At 44.3% G+C, this 14,014-nt stretch overlaps 1 protein-coding gene across 1 annotated transcript in view; it reads right to left on the bottom strand.

The window, feature by feature from the left end:
* PCBP4 (poly(rC) binding protein 4) overlaps nt 1–13,132 on the bottom strand; it is a 216,026-nt gene extending 202,894 nt beyond the window's left edge. The window contains exon 1 of the mRNA XM_030205843.1: nt 13,066–13,132. The gene's annotated coding sequence lies outside the window, so the exon portion shown is untranslated. The remainder of the gene's footprint in view (nt 1–13,065) is intronic.
* Between the last annotated feature and the right edge of the window lie 882 nt (nt 13,133–14,014).

Raw genomic sequence — 14,014 nt, 5'->3', positions numbered from 1 at the left:
TTGCTGGCAGCCAATAAATGGACTGCCACCACTTCCAACGTCTTCCTCTGAGCAGCATGCTGGAACTTCTCAGACTGCTGCTCAGAGCTAGAAACAAGGAGCAGGGAGCAGCAGCAGTCTATTTACTTGGCTGGCAGGGCTCACATTTTGGGAGCCAGTTGTTAAAGTAGCCATGTGGAGGGCCCTACTTTAACAACCGGCTCCCAAAATTCTTAAAAACTTAACAACTGGCTCTTGCGAGCCTGTGAGCGCCTGCTCCAGCACACCACTGCCTGCAACCATAAAATGATTTTTTTTTGGTAGATTACCAAATGACCAACAGGCTTCAGATCTGATGACCTTTAGTTTTCTGTTGCATTACTAGACATGTTTGGAATATGTATTATGTGTACTTGTACCTATTGATTAGACCAGTAGGCCGAGAAACAGAGAAGCAAGAGTTCATATCCCACTGTCACTCCTTGTAAACTTGGTCAAATCACTTAACCCTGCATTGCCTCAGGTGCAAACAGACTGTAAGTCTCCAGGGACAGAAAAATACCTACTGTATCTGAATGTAACTCACCTTGAGCTACTACTGAGAAAAGCATGAGCTAAATCCAAAATCCAGTACGAAGCTGTGATGGAGTGGCTCACAGGGTCACATTAAGAGAGGCATTATTAGGCTGCTTAACCAGGAGGGTGGGGCCCAGTTAGAAGAAGTTACAATAGAGAAGAAACAGAACAGAGAGGCCCAGAGCCAGAAGAAAAGGGTACTCCAAGAGCATTTATAAACCTGGGCTGTAGTGTCTGAAGACGGGCCAAGGTAGGAAGATCAGGGTCCACCAGGACAGTGTCCTAGCTTTGGCTGTAGTGTTTGAGGATGGGCCAAGGAAGGAAGATTAGGATTCCCCAAGAGAGTTTGCTAGCTGTGGTGCAGTTTTTGAAGATGAGCCAAGGTAGAAATAGTATATTGTGAAAGTTGTTTTCCAAGCTTGTGTCTGTTGTGTCTGAAGATGGGCCAAGGTAGGAAGTTTATATTGAGGAATTGGAAATTGAGCCTGCTAGAAGCTGATCAATGTGGGTGTGTAGAAGAGATGTTGGGTTTTGGGAAACCTGACAAGAGTGCAGTTTCCCTTTTATTGTGTGAAACTTAACTTCCATTTGATTATTGCCTATGTTTGAATAAAGAAGAAACAAAGGGAATAGGGATAAAACAAACAGCCTTTCAATAAAATCCAATTGAGACTGTCGAGGCAGGGGCATAGCCAGACACCCAATTTTGGGTGGGCCTGGGCCCAAGATGGGTGGGCAGAAGAATCCCGCCCCATTCTACAGGTGATTTGGTCTCTCCTTCTCTCACCTGCATGCCATATGGTCTCTCAAACATCCCCCCTCTCCCGCATATCTTTTAAATAGCAGATTTTCATTGGGAGCAAGCAGCAACTAATAATACACACTGCTCGTGTTGGCCCCACAGCCTTCCCACTGATGCAACTTCCTATTTCCACATAGGCAGGAATACGTCAGAGGGAAGGCTGTGGGGCCGGTGCGAGCAGTATGTATCAGTCACTGCTGGCTGCAGGCGAAGATCTGCTATTTACAAGGTATGCAGGAGGGACAGTCATTGGGAGTTTTCAGCTGGTGGGGCATGGGAATCCCCGCCAGCCACACAGTGTGCTGCTACTGGATTGGCCTGAGCCCAAAATGGGTGGGCCTGGGTCCACCTGGGCCCACCCTTGGCTACGCCACTGGAAAACCTGTTTATTAAAACGAGTTGTAGTGATTCTAATATCACAATATTCAAAGACTCAACACGGAGCTGTGTTTTGGGGTTCACATGCTTGCCTCAGGATAAACATCATAGCACCAACGATCAAGTAGAAAAGTTTTGGGATTGGTGGTGGGTGAGCTCAGGTCTCTACTTTGCTCTACGTGATAATTAGTGCTGCAACGCATATCATTTGACTCCTGAGTTAGACATGTGAACACCGAAACACAGCTCCATGTTGAGTCTTTGAATATTGTAATGAGACCTTGGGTACTACAATTAATATTGGATTCGCTACAGCTCATGTTTTAATTAACAGAAGAGTCTCAGTCGGATTTTATTGAAAGGCCTTTTGTTTTATCCCTATTCTCTTTATTTCTTCTGGATTGGTGTGTAGGTTTTTTTCCCCTTTTATTGGCATGATTTGCCTATGTTTGAATGCCAGATCAATGATGAGAACAAACTGCTGGTACCTTTTGTTGTTTAATAAAAGAATATCTGCTCTGATTTACCCTGCCTGCTGACTGTGTATGTAAATGCCCATGCCCTGCCACTATCCATACTGTCACACAAACATATTGTGAAGTAATATAAAACCCTACAAAAGTCACTCGGAGGAATTCTACCATACCATGATATCGCTAACTTCCCAGAATCACACAACAAGGGCCTAACTAGGAAAAGACAGCACCATACTTTGCAGTGAGCACTTGAACATCAACAAACCTACTGGAAAATTAAACAAGCCAGACTACAGATCAATCCTATATAGACATTTAATAGTAAAAGAATATCTGGCCCTTTTTCACTTACAAACCCAGATAGATTCTCACCGAGTATAGAATAAGAAACCACAAATCAAAACTAGACATATGTAGACAAAAGCTAAACTGAAACTCCAAGAATCCAGACTGCAACAACACCAGAGAAACAGTGATGCATGTCCCCCTGTACTGTGCAAAATACAAAGACAGCAGATGTAAACTTCAAAACTGACATATTCAAATCACTATATTAAAAACTGGCAATAAAAATAGAACAAAATGTAACATGGGGTGATACCATTTTATTACATCAATGTAATACACATTTTGATTAGCATTCCCAATCATTTTGAACAGATCCTTCCTCAGTGTACAATCTAGACTTGAGGAATGAGGCTTTAGCCTCCAAAAGCTAGTCAAAAAAAGTATTAAAATAGTCCAATAAAAAGGTATCACATTATTTTTCCAACTTTTGTTTTGCTTTTATTTATTACTAGTAAAAAAGCCCCGTTTCTGATGCAAATGAAACGGGGGCTAGCAATGTTTTCTTCTGTGTGCATGTGGGAGTGTGTGTGTCCCTGCCCTCTGGCCTCTCTCTCCTCCCCACTCTGAGTCCTTCACTGTTACAGAGCCAGCGATTTGATTTCCTGCTCTGCTGTTTTCCTTCACTGACTGTGTTACAGAGAGGGCGGGGCAGACACTCATAGGGAAACCCTTCACACTTCCGGCTGGAGGCTTCATAGAACGTTGGTGTTGCCTTTTATATAGAGAGAAGAGAGATGGTGTTGCCTTTTATATAGAGAGATAACGCAAGCAGTGTGACTAACCTGTGGAATAAAAGATTTCAGTTGAACAGGTAACCTGGCTTCAAATCCCCTCGCTTTCAGGTCTCCCTGTAAAGTCGTTGTTTCTATTTTCCACTGGAGAGTAGATTAGACTGTGCTAAGACTAACTGTAAGGATCTGGCAGGGGCTGCTAATGCTCAGCCAGGGACCAAAGTCAGACTGCATTTGGTTGATTAGTTTCAGCAAAATACATTACTCTTAGAAATGAGAGGAACATGCATCCAGAAGCATAGCTTTGGAAATGTTTTCTCACAGATATTTGCGGAAGGGAGTGATATATACATTATATGTTGCACACTTTATTGCTCAATACAGTTTTTCCACTTTTTGTGGTATGTTTGATCCTTTATGTCATGACAGTCAGAAATGTAAAATTCTGTTGTATAAGAGGAAGCAGGGTGGTATCAGAATGATTCATTTATATCCCATCAGAACATAAAAGCATAAGTGTTGCCATACTGGGACAGACCGAAGGTCCATCGAGCACAGCATCCAGTTTCCAACAGTGGCCAATTCAGGTTACAAAATACCTGACAAGATACAAAACAGTATAATACATTTTATGCTGCTTATCCTAGAAAAAAGCAGTGGGCTTTCTCCAAGTCCATCTTAGTAATGGCTTACGGACTTTTCTTTTAGGAAATTAGCCAAACCTTTTTTTAAACCCTGCTAAGCTAACTGCTTTTAATGCATTCTCTGGCAACAAATTCCAGAGTTTAATTACATGTTGAGTGAAAAAATATTTCCTCTGATTTGTTTTAAATTTACTACTTTGTAGCTTGATTGAGTGCCCCCTAGTCATATTATTATTGGAAAGAATAAACAAGCAATTCGTGTCTACCTGTTCCAATCCACTCATTATTTTATAGACCTCTATCATATCTCCCCTCAGCCGTCTTTTCTCCAAGCTGAAGAGCCCTAGCTGCTTTAGCCTTTCCTCATAGGGAAGTTGCCCCATCCCCTTCATCATTTTCGTCGCCCTTCTGTGTACCGTTTCTAATTCCAATATATCTTTTTTGAGATATGTTGACCAGAATTGCACACAGTATTCAAGGTGCGGTCACACCATGAACTGATACAAAGGCATTATGACGTCCTCATTCTGAGTGCAACTTCTTGCATTTCTCATCCATGTTTTCACAAATACAATTCTTAATTATTTTGTGGGGCCTTGAGCATTTAATGCATACTGAAGCCCTGCAGGATCCCTTCCACTTCAAAACAGAAAGTTTGGAGGGGGGCAGGACCTGGCAGACCTTGAGCATGTGTTGATGCTTAACACCTTACACTGCTCATTATCCCTCAGACTCTACATATGGTGCCCAGATTTGAGTGTTATTAGCTAATGAGCCTTTATCCAATGAGCCACTAGCAACCAATTATTGATGTTAATTAGCACCAATTAGGATTTGCACGTGCACTATTTTATAACATGATGCTCAAATCCTATTCCGTGTAACTCAAAAGGGGGTGTGGTCATGGGAGGGGCATAGGTGTGTCAGGGGCATTCCAAAAAGTTGTGTGCATTATTACAGGATACTGGGTCTCCACTATTGTAAGTCTGGTGCCTAAAGTTAGGTTGTAGGAATCGACACTAAGCACACCCTTTATAGGATTGCTTAGCGTCATCGTTTCCATTTTTCAGCGCAATTTATAGAATCTAGCCTATGGGTCTTGTTTAGATAAGCTGATGGCTGCTATGGTGCCACCCCCAAATTTTTCCGCCCTGGGCAGCTGTCTAGTTTGCTTAGTGGTTGGGCTAGCCCTGCCCCAAAAAAGTTCTGTTTACACAAAGAATACAAAATCTGTCTTCTCTGCAACCATCTAAGACTTCCAATCCCTGTTCTCACCCTGCTTTCATATTTAAGTGAGTTAGCATAGAAGCTCTCACTTAGGGCCCGAAGCACAAAGCTTACCATGCTTGCAACATTTGCTTTAGATCGGTTGTAGCCAGTCTAAATCAAACATTATTTAGCATCTAATGCACAAAGGGTTTCTGCATCCTATGCTTACAATGAGCTCATTAGTATTAAAATGAGCATTCCGAGCAATGCACAGATATTTCTGTGCACTGAGCACCAACATTTAACATGCAAAATTTTCCAGCAGGTCTGGAGCTGTCATATGGGGAGTAGTCTGCTTGCACTACAGTTTGCTTGATTGTGTAGAATACTTGTGTTGAACTGCCCAGCACTCAGCAGACAAGGGCTAACAAATGTAAACAAACCAAAAAATAACCCCCCCCCCCCCAAAAAAAAAAAAAATCCCACTTCAACTGAACAAATGATTCATGGACAGAGCATTTTCTTTGTAAGCTTTGTAACTTATCCCCATTGCAAATTCTTAAGTTACTGCAACTATTTTGCAATAGCCTTCTAAAGAAAGTAAACAAGATTTTATAGCTTAAACACAAATACACATTTTCTATGTTGTAGCTGGTCTTGTGCGCCATAGGACTGGAAAGCCAAGCTTTCTGTTCTGCACATGTGCTAAGCTCTTTCCCTACTAAGCCATTTTCAAGTTTTCCATTTATCTCATTTGCATGTGATTTCTTTGAGCATCAGTCGCTGTTTCAAAATTGTTAAGTTCAACTGCAGATATAAACATGCACGGTGTTTAATAGCGACTTTTGTGCATCAGGGCCTTCTTTCAGGTATGATCCACCTAGGGGCATAGCCAGAGCTCAAGGTGGGAGGGGGCCAGAGCCCGAAGTGGGGGGGGCATATTTTGGTGTGCTGCCCCCCCCCTCCGCCACCGCCCCACCGCCTCACCACTGCAAATACCTTGGCTGGCGGGGGTCTCCAACCTCCACTAGCTGAAGCCTTTGTCCAGCGCCGGTCTCCGGTGCCACTGCGTAGCCTGCCCTGCTCTCTCTTCTCCTCACATCCTGCACACTCCTTTTAGTGAAATTGAGCATGCTCAGTTTCACTAAAAGGAGAGTGCCGGACGTGAGGGGAAGAAAGAGCAGGGAAGGCAACGCGAAGGTGCTGGAGACCAGCGTTGGATGAAGGCTTCAGCTGGCGGGGGTTGGGGACCCCTGCCAGCAAAACCAGGGGCCCAGAAGAAATTTGAGGGGGCCCAAGACCTCGTGGCCCCACCTAGCTACACCACTGGATCCACCATATGAAGGTTTTCTACTTTCATTTTCCTGGATTAAAAGTAATGTTTGATTCTGTCTATGCCTCCATGAAAATAAGAAGTGGGAGCCCCACTTGGAAATCTAGCTACAGTGGATCTCACAAGCTATAGAAAGCACTACAGATGCCGTCTTGCTTAGCAGTAGTGACTGAGAAATAGCTATGGGAATTTTCCCACTGCTGAATTCAATCACCTTGATCCCAGCCCTCATTCAAGTTAAACTTCCTTCAACGAGGCAAATTGTTTCTACTTCTAAATTCTTAGATTATCCTCCTCTACAAATGGTGTCAAACTTTGAAATCATGGATGCATGAATGGAACTTGAATAGACTTTGATATGCAGGGCTGGATTTAATATGTGAGCACCCATAGGCAGTGGTATGGGGTAGGCCACTGGGGCAAGGGACCTACCAATATTTTGCCCTTCACATCATCAGCAATTAGAGAGCTTGGGGGCAGGGCAGGATAATGGTTTGTTTGGCTCCTCCAACCAGTTTTCCTTTGCCCCTGTGAGCCCCACTGGCATAGACTGGCATTCACTGCTTCTATCATATGTAAAGCTACCTCATGCATGTTATTAAACTCTGGAATTTGTTGCCAGAGAATGTGGTAAAAACAATTAGCTTAGCAGTGTTTAAAAAAGGTTTGGATGCTTTCCTAGAAGAAAAATCCATATGCCATGATTAAGATAGACTTGGGGAAAATCCACTGCTTATATCTTAAATCTGTTTTACTGTTCTGGGATCTTGCCAGGCACGTGTGACCTGGATTGGCCACTTTTGGAAACAGGATACTGAGCTTAATGGACCTTCAGTCTCTCCCAGTATGGCAATGCTTATGTGCCTATGTTGGTCATGGATATCCTAAAAAGCAGACTGCATTAGCTTGAGAACAGTTATTCCATATATCCATTTCATGATGTTAATGGCACATTGATCACATCCTATATAATAATTCTCACCTCCAACTTTCTGTGCCTGGGACTGTAGCTCCCTAGGCTGGAGGTGGTCTGCTAGGCAGACACGCACTGACGTCACTGACGTCATGACAGCTGATTCCAAGGCAAGGGGAAGAGTAGGGAAACACACGCAGCATGTTTCCCTACTCCTCCCCCTGCCTCGGAATCATCTGTCACCCCCTTCACTAAGGCCCCCTCGACCCCCCTCCGTGAACCTGTCGCCCCCCCGGACCGCCGAAAACCGCCCCCCACCGCCGTTGTGTACTACCTGTGCTGCATTGGGACCCAAACCCCCAACAGCCGAAGTGTTGTTGTGCCCTTCGCATTCCTTCCTCATCTTCTCTGGAAGTTCCTCTGCGTGCGTCTGAAGTCAGACGCACGACGCACGACGCACGCAGAGGAACTTCTAGAGAAGATGAGGAAGGAACGCGAAGGGCACAACAACACTTCGGCTGACGGGGGTTTGGGTCCCCCGTCAGCACAGGTAGTACACAATGGCGGGGGGGGGGTGGTTTTCTGCGGTACAGGGGGGGTGAGGGGGCCGTAGCGCGGGGGGGGGGAGTAATTGCCTGCCTAGGGCCCGTTTCCTTGGCTTCAGAAACGAGCCTTTTTTACTAGTGTCTAATAAAGTCCTCTCCCTGCTTTGCTTTTCCATATACATACACCGTGATCTCATTCACATATGACTGTGCACTCTTTTGAGGGGAACTGGGAATTATATAGGAAAGCTTGATCAGTATTTCCAAAGCCTAACAACAGGGTCCTTTTACAAAGGCGCACTAGCGCATTAAAAATAAACACATGATAAACATTAGAGTTGCCCATATATTTCCATGGATGTTGCTAGCGTCTAGCGTAAGCTAATGATTAGCGTGCCCTAAAACGGCTAGCGTGCCTTTGGAAAAGGACTCCTTAAGACAGTGTTTCCCAAGTCCTGTCCTGGAGTATTCCTCGCCAGTCGGGTTTTTAGGATATCCATAATAAATATGCATGAAAGAGATTTGCATATAATGAAGACAGCATATGCAAATCAAGTTCATGCATATTCATTGTGGATATCCTGAAAACCTGACTGACAAGGGGTAGTCCCGGACTGGACTTTGGGAAAAAAAAGCACCAGAACTCGTGGATTCTTCAAAGCATCAAAGTCTGTTTTTCTGCTGCTTCCTTTTCTGATATAATTCCTGGTTTCCTTTCTAGCGTGTTTCCTTGATCTTAGCGTGTTTATTTCATATGCTTGCATGCCTTTTTGGACAAAAGACTAGACCCCTACTCTTTTGGAGGAGTGGCCAAGTGGTTAGAGCACCAGTTTTGCAATCCAGAGGTGGCCGGTTCAAATCCCACTGTTGCTCCTTGTGATCTTGGGCAAGTCACTTAACCCTCCATTGCCTCAGGTACAAACTTAGATTGTGAGCCCTCCTGGTACAGAGAAACATCCAAAGTACCTGAATGTAACTCACCTTGAGCTTCTACTGAAAAAGGTGTGAGCCAAATCTAAATAAATAAATATTATGGTTCAAGCCCTGTGTTTTCAAAAACCTTTCTTACAGAATCTATTCTTCAGCCATTCACGTTAAAGTGCAACTCTGATGATGAATAGCACAGCACTGCCTGATATAACTAGATTCATAATGGTGAGAAGGGTTACAGAGGAGGAACTTTCAAAGACTTTGGACAACAAGGATTCCTTAGAAATTAAATTAGATTAAAACAGACTGTCATAATTTTCTATTGTTTCATAGTAACATAGTAAATGACGACAGATAAAGAAGACCTGTACAGTCCATCCAGTCTGCCCAACAAGATAAGCTCATACACGGTATGTGATACTTTATACCTGAGTTTGATTTGTCCTTGCCATTCTCAGGGCACAGACCGACTGTTCTTGTACTAAACGTTCTGAAGCTAACATTGAAGCCCCTTAAAATTTACACTCCAGCCCATCCATATCTATTCAGTCACGATCAGGGCATAAAACTTAGAGTCTGCACAGCACTGGCTTTGCTTCCCAATTACCGGCGTTGCCACCCAATCTCCGCTAAGATTCCACTGAACCATTCCTTCTAAACTGGATTCCTTTGTGTTTACCCCACACATGTTTGAATGCCATTACTGTTTTCATCTCCACCACTTCCCGCGGGAGGGCATTTCACATATATCACATGCACTTTTTTTTAAAAATACACATTTTTTAGTTATTGTAAAACCGTTTGGGAGTAGTAGTAGGTGTATATCAGATATGTATTTTGAAGGAAAGTCATCAGCAGTTTCCTTGATGAAAGTCACTTTATAAGAGTAAGATGTGTAGATTCCACAGATACAACTGGTTTACGGCTTCCAGTTCATGTCATGGTTAATGGGGCCGGAAGTTAAGAGTTTTCCTTTACTGTATACCTAAGGGGTCCTTTTACCAAGCTTCAGTAAAAGGACCCCTGTGGTGGCATCGGTTTGCCACCGTGCTGCTCGATTACCACTATTTTTTCAGCGCCAGAAATGGCAAGCAGTAGGGGCAGGCTCCTGTGGTAGCCCAGCAGTAGCCGGATCATCACACAGCAAGCCCACAGTAAAAGAGCTAAGTCACTGTGCCAAACATTTGCCTTTCGTGATTCTAGATAATAATAGAACATCAGTCACCCCACTGCATGGGGTAAGTACGAGAACATTTTAGCTTCGGCTTTTGGGGGGGGAAGCTCGTAAAATGCCATAGCCTTCCCTCTGCAAATGGGAGAAGTCATTTAGAGCAAACACAGTCAGATATAGTCAGCATCACTAGGAGCTCATTGGGGAATGTTAAACTACTACTACTACTACTTAACATTTCTAGAGCGCTACTAGGGTTACGCAGCGCTGTACAAATTAACAATTAAGGACGGTCCCTGCTCGGAAGAGCTTACAATCTAAAGGACAAAATGTCAAGTTGGGGTAGTTAAGATTTCCTGAGAAGAGGTGTAGTGATTAGGTGCCGAAGGCGACATTGAAGAGGTGGGCTTTGAGCATTGATTTGAAGATGGGTAGGGAGGGGGCATGGCGTACTACTACTACTTAACATTTCTAAAGCGCTACTAGGGTTACGCAGCGCTGTACAATTTAACATAGAAGGACAATCCCTGCTCAAGCTCATTGGGGAATGTTAAACAGTGTCATTTCTACCAGTTTAGTGGGTGGGTGCAAACCTCTGTCTCTAGTGAGAACAGGATTTGGATTGGAGTGTTTCAGGGATTTTTGTAATATTCTGATATGTTATTATTGCATTTTTTGATTATTATGATTTGAACCACTCCAAGGTTTCTTTTGAGGAAAGTAAAAGTAGTCCCCTATGTGCAAGTAACAAGTCACAAACTTATGGGGACTGCCGCTTGCATGATAGTTTTTGGCAGAGCATTAGCCGTGTGATTTGCCAATGTCTTCCTCAGTCATCTTTATATCTTCCCTCCCCCCCCTCCCCCAGTATTCATTCGCCAACTGAAAGTGGAGTTGGACAAAGGCTGGCTATCTGACAGAAGTGCAGGATTCAAACTCAGGTCATGGGTGCAGTACACATGTGACCTACTGATTGCACCAAGAACAGTATACAAATAGAAATTGTATTGTATGCTGACACGTGAGCGGTTCTTGCTTCTCTCCACTTTACCGTCCTCTCAGTTTAAGATGGCACATAGTAATATTTCTGATAAGCTTATAAAATCATCTCAGAGCACTTTAAAAAATCTTGTAGCGTGAGGATACCCACAGTTAATATTCCACCAACAAAATCAATTAATTACATCTTTCTTTTCAAACTATAGAATAAAGTAGATTCCACGAAGAAGACATAGAAAGAGGACTGTCGTACATCTCTCCCTGCCCTCCATATACATATAAACAAAGCTCCCCTTGACCCTGACTCCTTAGAATTCAGTGGTATCACTCTCAATAACAACATTCATCCATTTGCAAAAATGAGTTTTTCTTAAGTGAATAATCTCTTTAGTGAGTCAGCATTTTAGACAGATTAATGTAGTCCATGAGCCAGGACTGCACACACACATCGTAAAGTTCCTATGATGCTGGTTTGGAGGGGTTGTCCCCCCCTCCACCCCAAAATGCTTAACTGAATTAGCACCATTCCTCCTCCACAGCAGTATGACCTCATAATGTTCTAGTGATTTCATAAAGCCCTAGTTTCAGTGACATCATATAGGCCAGGGCAAACTTCCTCAGACATTACCAGATCCCTGCAGTGGAACTGTCCGCCAGTCAGGGCATAGAGCCTGGTTTCAGACAACAAAGAATCTGCCTGTACACTCTCTACATTTGTGGAGGGGGGGGGGGGGTTCCAGGAAAACCTTTTCAATATATAATACATTTGAAGGTGGCTCTGTCTGGCATTTTGGTCCTCTGAGCTGCTCTAGGGTTTAAACAGGGCTGGCATACCCATCAGATATTCTAGGCAGTCGCCTAAGGTGGCAGCTTTTGAAAGGAGCGGAGAAGCAAAGGGCTGCTCCACTCAAAACAAAACAATAGAACCTGGCAGTCACACAAAACTCAAAATCCATCAACCCCTTACTTTTACCTACAGGAGGGTGGAGAATTTTCAGAGAGCCAATTTTTCAGGTGAATAGCTTTTACAAATTTGTTTCAATGTCCAAATATGCATTTTTAGAGTACTAATCCAGGAGATGGTGTTAGGGTGATTATTACATTTGTGGGGGGGGGGGGGGAGGTATGGAGCCTTACAGATTTTTTTTGCACTGTCCCTGAGTTTATGGAGCAAGGTTTAACACAGAGGAGGAATCTGGTAGACTTCACACTGCTATTTCTGTATGCTCAAGAATTCAGTGACACAGGGCTTAGATAAGATAACTTGAATGAACTCACTGGGCAACTTCTATAGGTCCAACGCGCTGATTTCCTACCATAGCCCACTCTTCATCTACCTCTCTGCCTTGATCTGTCCAACCGCCCACCCCCAGCTGCTGTCTGGGGATTGTGACTTGTATCTGTCACCAGAGACCTGGCTTTTTAATTAAGAATATAAGAGACCCTCAACGTCGCTAATCAGGATTCAGGATATCTAGCATTGAAGAACGCCTACAAAGTGCAGAGCAAGAAACAGCAGGAACGAGACGGCAGGAAGAAAGCGTGAAAGTGAATATAGAGAAAGCGGAGCAGAACAGAAACGAGAGACGCAAAGGAGCAGAGAAAAAGTGACCTGAAAGGGGGGATGGAGAGGAGAAAAAGAAATTCGGGGGGGGGGGGGGGGGGAGAATAAAAAAAGAAGAAAGAGGCTGTGTTTGAGCTTGCCTGGGTATAGCAGTGATTTCTCCCACACACATTTGCAACATCCACCCAGGATGCAGGCAGGGTAGGAGCTGAAACGGTGCCAGTCCGCCAGCATCTCTTTTACCCCTTAAAATACCCCATCGGAACCACGGAGTGGGGTAGAAAAAGTGCAGCAGCCCAGAGTAAGTTGAAAGGGTGAGAAGGCACCACCTGATCCCCTGAAGCCTCAAGCACATCAAGGTAGGTTAAGCCTTCTTCAGTTGTCCACCCCCCCCCCCCCCCAAATCCTCCTTATCGTGAGGCGATCCCCACCCCCCTGCCTCCTCTCCCCCCCCCCCCCCCTCTCACCTTTTCAGTATCTTCTCCACAGCAGCGCTGCGCCTCTTAGTCCAACATTGTCCAGGCGTGGTGTGGCTCTGACAATTGTCTGTCTTGGGTGGGGTGGGGGGGGGGGGGGAGGGTGACATCAGCAGGGAACAATGAACAGCTTGACAAGAGAGGCAGACCACAGGCTCAGGAATATCCCGGTCCCCTCCCTTTCGCTCTCTCCTTTTGGGATCCAATTACAACAGACAAATCCGGCTCTGGGAGAAACAATGCACGCCGGGTAAGACCATCTGCCAAGGACAGTGACATTTCGCCCCTTTCCCCAGTCTCTGCCCTGTGGCCACTTCCTGGCAACCCCCCACCCCACACACACGCACACCCACACCCCACACACCTCAAAGGGAGGTGTCTGTCGGCCCACAGTAGCCAGGGCAATTTACTTCTGATGAGGGCATAAGGCATAGCAGGGAAATACATTTTAAAAGTAAATTGTTCCTGGCAACCCACCCCCACCTCGAAGGGGGGGGGGGGCACCGGCCCACAGTAGCCACCGTATAGGGCAATTTACTTCTGATGAGGGCATAAGGCATAGCAGCGATATAGAGCGAGAAATAATTTTTAAAAGTGAATTTAAAAAAGACTTTAAAATATTTCAGGGAAATATACCCAAATTCCAATTTACGTTACAGAATGACAATGTATAGCAAAATCAACTACAACTGGAGACAGAGCATTTTGGATACACCGCTTGTATCTGGAAGTTTGCAGGTGAAGTTTAATGCAATAACGGGCAAATCCGATTAGCTGAACCAATGAACAAAATATAGAACACGGTACTGACCAGACCTGGTTAGTTCACCCCTGTTCTGTTTTAGAAAATTGCTAGTTGTACTTGCTTAAGGGAAACAAATGTCTAAAACAATAGATTGTCTTTAAATCTATACCTTTTCTTTCATATAAATTCATTTTA

The sequence above is a fragment of the Microcaecilia unicolor genome, chromosome 6 (genome assembly GCF_901765095.1).
Source record: "Microcaecilia unicolor chromosome 6, aMicUni1.1, whole genome shotgun sequence".
Taxonomy (NCBI): domain Eukaryota; kingdom Metazoa; phylum Chordata; class Amphibia; order Gymnophiona; family Siphonopidae; genus Microcaecilia; species Microcaecilia unicolor.
The sequence above is the reverse complement of the archived record's forward strand: the minus strand, read 5'-3'. Positions and strand labels throughout refer to the sequence as shown.